Source organism: Piliocolobus tephrosceles, chromosome Y, assembly GCF_002776525.5.
Source record: "Piliocolobus tephrosceles isolate RC106 chromosome Y, ASM277652v3, whole genome shotgun sequence".
Classification (NCBI taxonomy): Eukaryota; Metazoa; Chordata; class Mammalia; order Primates; family Cercopithecidae; genus Piliocolobus; species Piliocolobus tephrosceles.
In genome coordinates this window covers 2,046,904-2,059,717 of record NC_045456.1, presented here as the reverse complement: position 1 = coordinate 2,059,717, position 12,814 = coordinate 2,046,904, and the positions used below count along the sequence as shown (strand labels likewise).

Here is a 12,814-nt window from a genome sequence, read left to right as displayed (position 1 = left end):
GCATACCTACTATGTACCCAGAAATCTTTTCTAAAAAAATAAGTATTTTTAACAAATGAGTAAGAGTTTCAAATGGGTAAGGAGTGAAAACAGTGCTAGTAGCCAACCATTGACTAACCTAAAGAACATGGCTGAAATCTTTCTAATGCCAGGCAGATTTAGAATCCTATGTAATATATTAATAGTTCTTAGGAACCTCTTCACTTTAGTGCATTGGACTGTGAGTTAAATAGGTTTTTAGAACATCCCCAGTGATGGCTGCCGTTTAGAAGGAACAAGGACACCCCAGATTACTGAATAGAGATTATAGCAGCTTGAGATAGACACTAGAACATCAACTGTCTTAGCCTAAACCCTACCCCTATATCTTTATTTTGTCCAGAGGATAGGGAAGGCAGTTTTCAAGAGGAAGGAGAACTTATCACTTATGAAAACTTGTTATAGCCCAGGAGTTCCACAAGGCAGTACAAGTTGAGTGTCCCTTATCTGAAATGCTTGAGATTAGAACTGTTTCGGATTTCAGATTTTTTTGGATTTGGGAATATTTGCATGATATACTTAACAGTTGAGTGTCACTAATCTGAAAATACTAAACCAAAATGCTCCAATGAGTGTTTCCTTTTGAGCATCATGTGAGTGCTCAAAAAGTTTCTGATTTTCGGATTAGAGATACTCAACCTGTACAAGCGTCAGAGTGCCTTTCAACACGTGAGCAAACTGAGAGAGCTGAGCTTGTGAGGTGGTGTGTCTTTCCCTGAAATAGATCTGTATTTAAGGATGAGTAAAGAAAAAGAATGGGAAAGAGTAGAGGAAGTACCCTCTAATATATTAGAAGAAAATCCTTCCACATGGAGTAGGTTTATTATGAACACTTGTTTAATGTTTTCAGTATGAGCCGAAAGATATTACCTGTGTTAAAAAAGAATACCATACTATAAAGAAGGTAAGGTCACTATAAACTGAGAGCAAAATGAACTAAGAAAATAGTACATTAAACTAACAACATGGAAGCAGAAAATGAACCATGGAGAAAGCATGTATCTTCCCAATTTTTTTTCAATTAATTTGCATTTCTTTCAGAATGAAAAAGTATAAAAGTATGTATTTATTCCAGTATAGTTAGAATTCTGATTGCTTTTAATGGATTATTTTATGTTGCATATATTGAACTAGTCAGAAGGGACTTGGACAATCCTTAGGCTAGATTTTCGTTCACTTACCTCACCTTTAAAATTGGAGAGAGTCTTCCTGCTTAAAATCAGAAAGAAGTAGGCTGTGAAGACCAAAATCCCTGGTGGGAAGGGAGATTGGTTGCAGTGTTGGGCAGGGATGTCTGTTAATATGAAGTGTGAGAATGAATAAAAGGAGACTGAACAGCTTGGGTTTCCTTGGAATTTGCCATTAAGTGTAATGGAACAGACAATAGAATACAACCATAAAGGACAAAAGGCAATACAGATAATCAATGTAGTATATATCTCAGTGATTATCAACTAAAGATAAATAATGTTATGTTTCACTTCTATTGATCTGATCTTTTCCTCCCAGTTAGGTTTTGTTCTAGATTACACTTTCTCTGGCAGTTTGGAGCCCATCTGTTTTGCTCTGTGCAGATCCTTATTTTATATAATAAATGAGTTACAGAGAATCTGGAATTTTCAGTTCTGTACTCTACTTACTCCTCACTCCTGCGTTTCAGTACAGCCTTTGAGTCTGGAGTGATAAGATCTCCTGAGAAGTCATTTCAGAGCTTGTGTTTTAGCAGACTTCCTCTGCTTGTCTCTGCCCTGCCACTCTAATTGGTGAGCCTGGAACACTTGTCGGCTTTGATTAAACTCATGGAAATCCCAGGCCAGGCATAGTCATTAAGGTCACATTGTTTAAATCAGATTGTTCTGAGCTCAAAAACACCTTTTACATTAGCCAAAGGTATGACCTTGTATATGGCACTTTGTATTTTAGCATTTTACCCCATTGTTTTTGTAAATATAATAAATATAGCAAATACCTATTTTATTATTTTAGTGTTAATATTATCTTCCAATTATATAGTACTTTACAGTTTACAGAACATTCTCAGGAATGCTTTCTTCTCTTCTTTCTGTCTCTCTTTTTTTTCCTCCAAGCTATTTTTTTCTTTTGTTATTTAGGTTTGATCATGAATTAGGCTTATTTTGGCGTGTTAAGTATTTGTTTTATTTCATAAACATTCTGTGTAATTTTTTCCTTTCTTTAAATTTATTAATTCCTTGCCCTTAAACTCCATCTGTAGTGAGATTATTATGTCTTCTGTGCTATCCAGACTAGAAATAGCTTAAACTGCATAGAGCCAACAGTTAGATGTAAGAGAGGAGCATGGAGGAGAAAGTAAAGGGCTCATTTTAGTCTTTGCCCTGACATCTATATCATATCATTTATAGAAGTGTAGCTTTCCTATTCTGATGGATCAAAACCTTGAGAATATGTTTAAGTACTAAGGCAGCAGCATGCCCCACCATGAAATAAAAGTGATCATATTAATGTTAATATCTTATCTTTAGAGATTTCTTGAAAACAGTGGTACTCTAGTGACTTAAAAATCCCTAAAGATAATTTTAACTGGTCTTCAGGAGGTCTCTGATGCTGTGATGAGGCAGCTTTTGCCAGTTGTAGCCCAGACTCTTCTAAAAGCTATGATCTTGGTCCAAATGCAAACTGAATTTTTTTCAGTATGGTTGAGATTTTGGTGGTAACTGTAGCATTTGAACATGTAAATTATAGTCAGTCTCACTAAAACATCAACTCTAATACTGAGTTTTATAGATGAAAAACGTTAAGATGCTTCTTTATGTTTTCGAAGTTAAGGTGACCCTTCTATCTCAGCCCCCTTTATTATCTTTGTGGTCAGCCTGAAGAAATGTGCTAACAATATTGCTGAAATAGGCATTGGACTCTTTGGTGTTATATTACATTATTTTCAGATTTTGACACTTTGGTGGTTAATTGCATTGCAAATTATTTTAACTATAAATTCTCCACAGTGATGCTTCATGCAGGAAAGGAAAAAGGAGAAATCCAGATATAACATGATAGAGGTGGAAAATGTTTGTCTTTCCTGGGACAAAGAGAAAATGTGTGTGGCCTATGCGAAGAATTAAAATAATCTGGTTTTACTGTTTCTGATTATGATTTAGATAGACATTTTATAAGGCAGTATATTTATTTATATAGGTGTTCTTGCTAACATTACATTTGCTGAACACATTATGCATTGCAAAATGCTTTCATATTCATACTGACTCTGAGAGTACAATTCTTGTCCTCACAGTAATATTCATTTTTGTTGGAGAGTCAAGTGAGGTAGAATAATATAGTAGAAAGAGCACCAATCTGAGAGTTAAAAGGATAGGTGTCCTGACCCCATTCTGGCATTTACTAGCTGTAAACAAGCTAAGTTAGCCTTTCTGACTAAGTTGAGGCCTTGGAGTATCTGTGACTTTTAAGGTCTAAATGCCATAATTCTTAGATGACAAATTCATAAGATCATTAGAAAGCAGTATGGCCACATAAAGTGATAAATTGAAGGACTGTCTTTATTTGAGACCACTCTATATATGACCAAGGACACTATATATTTGTAAAAATAAAGTTAGATGGCACATATTCAGTTTTGATACATGGATATATTACATAGTGGTGAAGTCTGGGCTTTTAGTGTAGCCATCACCTGAATAGTATACACTGTAACCATTAAGTCATTTCTCACCCCTTACCCCTTCCCACCCTTCCACTCTTCTAAGTCCCCAGTGTTTATCATTTCACAGTCTATGTCCACGTGTATACATTTTTTTTAGCTCTCACTTATACGTGAGAACATGTGGTATTTGACTTTCTCTTTCTGAGTTATTTCACTTAAGGTAATGGCCTCCAATTCCATCCATGTTGCTGCAGAAGACATGCTTTTATACTTCTTATGGCTGAGTAGTGTTCCATGGTGTGTATACAACACACACACACACACAGAGACATATATGTACACACATATATATCACATTTTTATCCAGTCTGTTGATGGACACTTAGCTTATTTACTTCCTTATCTTTGCTATTGTGAATTTTGATATAATGATTTAGTTTCCTTTGGGTAGATACCCAGTAGTGAGATAGCTGGATCAATGCTGTACATTTTTTTAAAGTGCAGTTACAGTCACTGTCAATGTAAAGATTTCTTTAACAAGGTAATTGAATCAGTCTGGAAACAGAAGCCACACAGTATCTTAAAGGAAGTTTGATATAAATAATTATAAATTATGATAAGAAATACCTGCGAACAGGTAAAGAACGCCCTAAACCATGTCCTACAGCTGAGAAATAGTACCCAAGGAAGGATATCTTTTAAGTGGAACACCCTTCCCAAGGCTGAGAAGATGTGGCTGCAGCTTCACTGGGTTGCCTAGATCAGAGCTTATCCTCAGTTGCCAGGCAAGTGGAAGACAGCCTTCAAGGATGTAGGCAAGTGATGCTGCTGGGAAGGTTCACAGCAAGAGTTAGGATGATGCTGTAAGAGGTCTGGAGAGCATGTTGAGATAGCCTCAGGATGGTGATCACTGAGCCCAGGCTGGGGCTGCAACGTCACTGTGGGACTACATGATCTAGACATGCGGCTGGGGCACAGCACTACCGACATCCCCACACGCATGTACTGCTAGTGGACCCTGCAATAGGAACAGGAAAAAATAAAAGAAAGCCCATGGGAACCTAGAAGACTTCTTCTTCTTGCAGTGTCCCTCCACTGCCCTCTATTGACAAAAACTTAACATTGTGCTTACTGTACAAGATAAATGCTTAGAGTCCAATCCATTGTCACAGAACAAGCACTAAAGGATGAATTTAGAGCTGAGAGCCACAAAACTCATAACTGACACAGTGTGGTTAGCTCTTACCTCCATAAAACTACATATAGCTGCTTCACATTTCTCAACTATAAGTGAAGACATCGCTCCCAGGTCTCTGCCATTTGTTCCCTATTTATCCATAAAGTGTATATGTATATGTGTGTGTGTGTGTCTATAGTGCCTCAGATTTCCAGAAGCTTATTTAATTGTAATGAACTGCTTCACTCTTGCTTTTTGAATATAAAATCCAAACTAAAATCAAAACATTTTTCTAATAACCTACATCTTAGATGAGCTATCAATATGTCCAGTCTGTTCTTTTTCTTGAACCTGAAAGTCGTGTGTCCTCTAATGAGTGATCTCTCATCTTCTTCAGAACCTGCCACAAGTCTGCTTATCTCTGTTTCCTGCCTATGAAACAGCAGATAAATAGAATTGAGATTGTCCCAGATCCAATTCTGGTTTCCAGCTTACTCTATTTCCCTATCAGAAGGGAGAGTAGTGGTGGAGCCTCTTGTCCCAACTCTTAATTCATACCAGATTGTTTCAGGTAAGTAGCTGAAAGTAGGTTGGAAGTGTCATGGGTCCACTTCTTGCTCATCAAAGGAGGTGTACATTTGGGACTGACATTTTCTCACGGTTTTGGCATTGATCTTATTCTTAGTTGATTATTATTTTAAAGTACAATTTTTAGGCTGTATTATTATCTCGATGTTGGGCTTACTAGGCATTAAAATATTTCATAGTTACGTGCCAAACAATGTTGAAAGCACAGTGGTTAAGCAAGCAGGAACTGAAGCAAAACTGCCTGGTTGTAACTTGGCTCTGCCATTTAAAAGTTGAGTGACCTTGAGCAAGTTTTTAACATCTTTGTGCCTCCGTTCCTACATCTGTACAATAGCGATAATAGCAGTGTTTCCTTCTTAGGGAGGTCATGGGGGTTAAATTTGTTAATACGTGTAAATGACTTAGAAGAATACTTGGAATATAGTAAGCTCTCAATAAATATCAGTTATTGTTTCATTTAGTCATCCTCACAATACAGTGAGATCAGTATTATTTTTATCCCAATTGTATATACATAAGGAAACTTGAGGCACACAAAAGGATTAAACAACTTTCCCCAGATCTTGGAGCTAGTAAGTGGTGAAGTTACTATTCAGTCTGAGGCTTTTATTCACTATACTATAGCTGACTCTATAGATGACCTCGAAATCTAATTCTAAGGTCATAAATTATAGACATTTAATTTCAGTGACTTTCTTTTATATCTTTCTATTGGTAATTTTCCTTTGGCATTCATAGTAGACAGGATTCTAAGATGACCCCCAGGACTCCTGTCCCCTGGTATATAATTGCCTTCTTCCTTAGTGTGGTTGAGACCAGGGAATATGATGAATTTCACTCTCATGATTAGGTTTTGATCTATGGCAAATGTGAAGGAATTTCAAGGATATATTTAAGGTCTCTTGTCAGTTGACTTTAATATACTTAAAAGGGAGATTATCTTGGTGGGCCTGAACTTATCATGTGAGCCCTTTAAAACAAGATTCAAAGGAGGCAGATATTCTCTTGCTAGCCTTGAAGAAATAAGCTGCCATGTTCTGAGAGGGCCTGTGGAGGGAGTCACACAGTGAGGACCCGAGGACAGCCTCTGGGAATTGAGAACAATCTCCAGATGACAGCCAACAGGAAAGTGGGGACCTCAGTCATACAGCCACAAGGAAATGAATTCTACTGACAACCTGAATGAACTTGAAAGCAGATTCTTCCTTACTTATACCTCCCTGTAGGAATACAGCCAGGTTGACACCTTGGTTTCTGCCTTGTGAGACCGGGGACTGGTTCCAGTGCCTGGACTCCTGAGCCATGGAAACTGAGAGAATGTGTGTTTCTTTAAGCCTCCAACCTTGTAGTAATTTGTTACACAGCTATAGATACCTAATACAGTATCATTAATTTAAATTTCAACTCAAAAAGAACAAAAACAAAAAATGCATTTTTTAAAGCCAATAAGAGACTAGTAGCTAGCAGAGAATAAATATGAAAACAATTCTTTTGAGAATTTAAATGTAAGGTACTATATTGCCTCGTAACTTATTTGATTCATGTCTTATTTATTATAAAGACTTTTTTGATTCATGTCTTATTTATTATAAAGACTTTTTTGACTAAAGGCAACAACATGTCATTGTGAAAAGAGCATTTGGCTAAACATCAGCACTTCTGGGTTTTAGTCTTGACTTTTCCATTAACTTTGTTGTGTGACTTGTGCATGTCACTTAACCTCTCATGGATCCCTAAGTATCATTCAGGAAGATTGAACAAAATGATTTCAAATCATCTGTCTCAAAATTCTATGAATGTAAGGATTTAAGTAATTAGAAGCTTGTAGTAACAGGACTAACACTGCCAATAAACTTTAGGACCTTTAAGTTTTAATGTGGCAAAATGTAAGAAATTAGGAGGAAATTATGCTTTTAAGATCATAAATTTTTACTTACTAATTTTAATGCATAATAGGCTCTTAGGGGTCGTTGCTTCTTTTCTGTTATCAGGAACACAAGGGCAGCATGCTCAGTGTCAGTGATGTTAAGCACAAAACCAAATACATTAGCAGAAACACTGTCCCACGCTATGAAATCCTTGAGTGTAGTAGTTGGCATTTGAATCATGTAACAGACATTTAGTGATTGTTGAAGGTATGAATGGCTTAATGAAGGCTGGTGATTTTTGTTATGTTTTTCCCCATCATGAGAGTTTGACATGTAAAGGGACTGTAGGAGTTTTCCAGGCCTTACTGGGATGAAGTTCACATGACCTTTATTTACTTGCAACTATTTCCTTTCTGAAGCTATTTGAAAATCTTAATCTTTGCTGTATATAAATATAATTTTAATATTGGGTTAAAATTGGAATTTTATTCTATTACATTAGTTTTTCAAGTTTAAAAAGTTGTTTCTCCTTCAATTCTCTGTACTCGTATGAACAAGAAATTCTTCCCGTGTTGGATAATTTATATATAGAATAATAATTTTAAATACTAATTTAAATTCTGTTTGTGAATGTTACTCTTTCAAAGTTACCTATGATTGTTCAACAGTTGTATCTTGTTAGGGAACCATCATAAGAGTGCAAAATTTCTAGCTCAACAGAGATCTGTAAAGTACTAAGATACTAAACATACTATATTTAGTGAGGCATATACTTAGAGTTCTCACAATTTAATATCAGAATAAATATGTGATATTTTGTAAAAAATAAAGCCTCCCTTGTTCCCCCAGTACAATGCAAATGTCATCCTACATTGGCACAGAATTGCAGAACTTATAATACTGAATTATACTAACATTCAAATAAAACAATAAAATAAAAACATACTGGCCAGACACAGTGGCCCACGCCTGTAATCCCAGCACTTTGGGAGGCTGAGGCGGGTGAATCACGAGGTCAGGAGTTCGAGACCAGCCTGGCCAACACGGTGAAACCCCGTCTCTACTAAAAATACAAAAAATTAGCTGGGCGTAGTGGTGCGCACTTGTAGTCCTAGCTACTCGGGAGGCTAAGGCAGGAGAATCGCTTGCACCCAGGAGGCGGGGGTTGCAGTGAGCTGAGATCACACCACTGCACTCCAGCCCTAGTGACAGAGAGAGACTCCGTTTCAAAAAAAAAAAAAAATCAAAAAACCCATACTTTATTCTTTAGACATTTTAATTGAAATATTATATCAATAAATATTTAAACATGTATACACTGTTTATCAAAATAACTTTCATTACTATTTTCCATGCTGTTGCTAATAAGCCTGAATTGTTTAAACTGTATTTAAATTGTAACTTTCACATCATTGTTGCCATCTTAAGATGTATATCCATCTGTTGCTTCCTTAATTTATCTTGATTTTATATTTTATACCCTTCTTCCTTGTATATACGTATATACCCAAAAAGTATAAATTTCCTTTTGTAAAGCTTTTTTTAACCTTATCAGCCTTGAGTTCTTTCCTGCATCAAATGAATTTTTTCGATTTTTTTATTCTAAAGATATTTTTATTCATTTGTTCCAGTATACTTGGAAGAATAAGTGAACAGTACCCCACTTATTTAGAAAAGCAAATAAAAATACTTTAAGTCACTCAATAGTGCCTAAGTGGGCTACCAGACTGACGTAAGAGTTTTTTTCTGTCCCTTAGCTTTTTACCACTATTTGCACTTAGAACACTCTGCATTTCTTTTTTTAAAAAACAATAGCTGGCCAGGTGCAGTGGCTCACGCCTGTAATCTTAGCACTTTGGGAGGCAGAGGTGGGCGAATCATGAGGTCAGGAGTTCAAGACCAGCCAGGCCAACATGGTGAAACCCCGTCTCTACTAAAAATACAAAAAAATTAGCTGGGTGTAGTGGCAGGCGCCAGTAATCCCAGCTACTCAGGAGGCTGAGGCAGGAGAATAGCTTGAACCCGGGAGGCGGAGGTGGCAGTGAGCTGAGATCACGCCATTGCACTCCAGCCTGGGCAACAGAGTGAGACTCCATCTCAAAAAAATAATAATAGCTAAAACTTCATGTATTAATCTTAAAAGTATCTGATAAATTCAGAGATAATGAAAGAAATCTATTCAGACATAATGAAAGAATGCTGTCTTATTATTGGTTAATGTCTTAATGTGGGGTTATTATTTTTTGAATCCCCACATTAAAATGTTGCTTTATTTTATGCTAAATATGCTCTGCTCAGATCTTTTTTCCCTTTAAAACTTATATTTAGGTAAACCAGTGTGTATATATGTGTGTATATGTGTGTGTGTGTGCGCGCGCACACAGATAGATAGTATAGAACAGAATACAAAAACTTTGCATTTCAGCCTGAGAATATGATGTATTATATTCATATTTGAAATTAATATAAACTACCTGAGAAAAATATCACACAATACCGTAAAATTCAGCATATGAAACTCTTCAGTTTTAAAAGATTAAGTAATGGCTACCCTTGTCTGTTAACTGTTATTCAGTCATTAATCCTTTGTCACCTTGGGTAGTTTATAACAGAATCCAGAAAGTCAGTTAAACATTTATTTCCATTTCATGTTCTCTGTAGCTTTATTTAAGGCATATCATTTACTAGTCTTTAATTTTAGGTACAAGTTTTCTTCTATTTTTAGAAATAAAGGTAAATATAATTTAAAATACTTTGGGGACTGGGCGTGGTGGCTCATGCCTGCAATCCCAGCACTTTGGGAGGCCGAAGTAGGTGGATCACCTGAGGTCAGGAGTTAAAGACCAGCCTGACTAATATGGTGAAACCCCATCTCTACTAAAAATACAAAAAGTAGCCGGGTGTGGTGGCATGCGCCTGTAGTCCCAGCTACTCAAGAGGCTGAGACAAGAGAATTGCTTAAACCCAGAAGGCGGAGGTTGCAGTGAGCCAAGATCACACCACTGCACTCCAGCCTGGGCGACACAGCGAGACTCCATCTCAAAAATAAAATAAAGTAAAAAATAAAATAACTTGGTATGAATATTGTAAAAATAGCAAATAATCCTCTTTAAACAGTGGTTACTAGTCATCTTCTAGCTAGCATAGAGTTGTCCTTTTGCTGGTAAAATTGCTTTAAGTTTTCCCAGAGAGCCATGTCTTTCACAGTCTCAGTTCTAATATTCCTTATCTAAACTACATTCTGAATTGCAAGAACATTTGCAAGCCTGCCTTATATTTTGTTATACTGTGTAGTTTAAACATGTTATATAACATCCATCTAATGCAAACATTGATTTTTAAACAATACAAAATGAAATTGATCAAAAAAAGAAGTACAGAGCTAAGCATAGAAACAGAATTAGCACAATAATGATTAGGAATTCAAGTCTTTCTGCCATGTTAATGACCTTGGTCTATTTATTTAGCTTCCTTCTCACATCTGTTAAACTGGCTATAATACCTACTTTAGGAAGTTGTTATTAGGATAAATGATATAATAAATATGAAGTATTTAGCATTGTGCCAGACACATAGTAGGTGATCTACAAATTATATCTAATAATAATGTTGTTGAATTATAATAAAAATGTATTTTTCTTGCTATTTTATAATTTTCTTTTTCTAGAATATGTTTAGGTAGTAATAGATAATATTGTGTTTTAAAATATAAATTATATAATATAATATCTCACATGATTTCACTTAATGAGTAGCATTGACCAAATTCAGCTTTTATAAGATACGTTAAATAACTTACCTGGAACTTTCCTATAGTACTGCTAATGTGGTTTCCTGCAGTAACTTGATGGATGATGCAGTAATGAGTATAGAATTAGCATGTAAAACAAGGCCATTTTATACCCCTTCTAATTGCCTTATTTAGTTAAGTGCCAAATGCTACAATATAAAGATTCTAGTATACTATCTCTAAAACAGGAAGCAAAGTTCTAATGGGATTTCTTTTCTAATTCTATTTTTTAAGATCTTTAATCTATTAAATCCTGATAGCTTTGCTGGTAAACTCAATGTGTTTTACTCACCTTTTGTATTTCTAGCAGCACCTAGCACATAGCAAGCATTTGGCAAACAAAATTACTCAAGAGGAAGCTGAGAAGACATTTTTGCAACTTAATGTGATGAATTTAATTGATATTTTCTTTTCCCTAAAATATCTATAGTCTGGTATTTCTGCCTTTCCTTTTCCCACCTCACTTCTATAAAACTACCAGTGCTTGAATAGGAGAGCTACTATTGCTCATTGCAAGAGTGTTATATGAGGCCTTAAATGTTGTAAGAAATATATATATATGAGAGAGAGAGGAAAGCACCATTTATATGCATCCATTACTTTCCTATTTATATATTGGCCTCTTTTGAAATATGCTTCAATTTGTAGAAACCACAAAGGTTCTTTTTAACATACTGACTTCGTACCCTTCAGATTAACATGCTATCCAAGTATCCTGTATAGAAACCTTTCAGCATTCACAATGTTATCTCCCCCACTTGAGATAAAGAGAAAATAAGAATGAAAATATAACCACATAGGGAAGGGAAGGAATAGTTAAAAGATTTAATTCTGCCATAGTATTTTTCTTCCTGTCAAACATACAATTTGAACTGCAGCCAGTTTTTATATGTTAAGTACTGCCATTCTGTCCTTTCTCCATGTCTGCTGATGAATATTTTTAAGACAAATTTTTAAAAATACAGAGAATGGGATTCCAGGATGGGCCACATAATTTGTGACACCTAGTGCAAAATGAAAATGCCAAGCATTTCTGCAACAGCAGAGCATAAAACCAAGTGTAGGCCCATGTGCAACCGCACAAGTCACCCTCCCACAAAGCTGGCCCTGAAGGGTTCCCTATTTCAGGGGAATGATCTTCCTGTTGGCACTTTGCCTAGCAGCTTTTCAGAGTAAATACTTTCATTGTATCTAAGAGCATTGAGACCTGAACATCAGAGAGAGTAAAGAGATGTGAACTCTCCATCATGGCCATGCAGCTAGACTAACCAGTGTAATTACTGATCATTGTAAGATGGTCAGCAAGGTAATTCAATTAAGAATAATGAGATAATTCATACCATGAGTAGGATTTCAGCATTTTGAGGGTTGAGAAAGCAACAGAGGAGGAAAAAGCATTTATTGGGTGTCTTTTTTGGATAGGAGCCATATTGGACTCTTTTTAATGCATTATCATGTCTTAGCCTGTCAGCCATATAAAGTAATCTTTATTAGCTCATTTCATTTTCTATCTGAGGAAGGTGAATCTCAAGAATATAAAATAACTTGTTTATAGTCACACAGCAATCATTGGCAGTGTGGTGATTGCCCACATCTGTCTTCAGATGAAGCCCATGTCCTTTCCATGGGTATTGGTACCATGAGGCTGTGTGTCTATCTTTAGGGGCTGATAGACACAATAAACGTACAGACTTGAGAAGCAGATGCCAAAAGCA

The 12,814-nt window shown here is 36.0% G+C and overlaps 1 protein-coding gene across 5 annotated transcripts in view; it reads left to right on the top strand.

Moving 5' to 3' along the window:
- The window catches only part of CNKSR2 (connector enhancer of kinase suppressor of Ras 2), a 294,707-nt gene that overhangs the window by 105,268 nt on the left and 176,625 nt on the right, over positions 1-12,814 (top strand). The gene's annotated exons all lie outside the window — the stretch shown is intronic.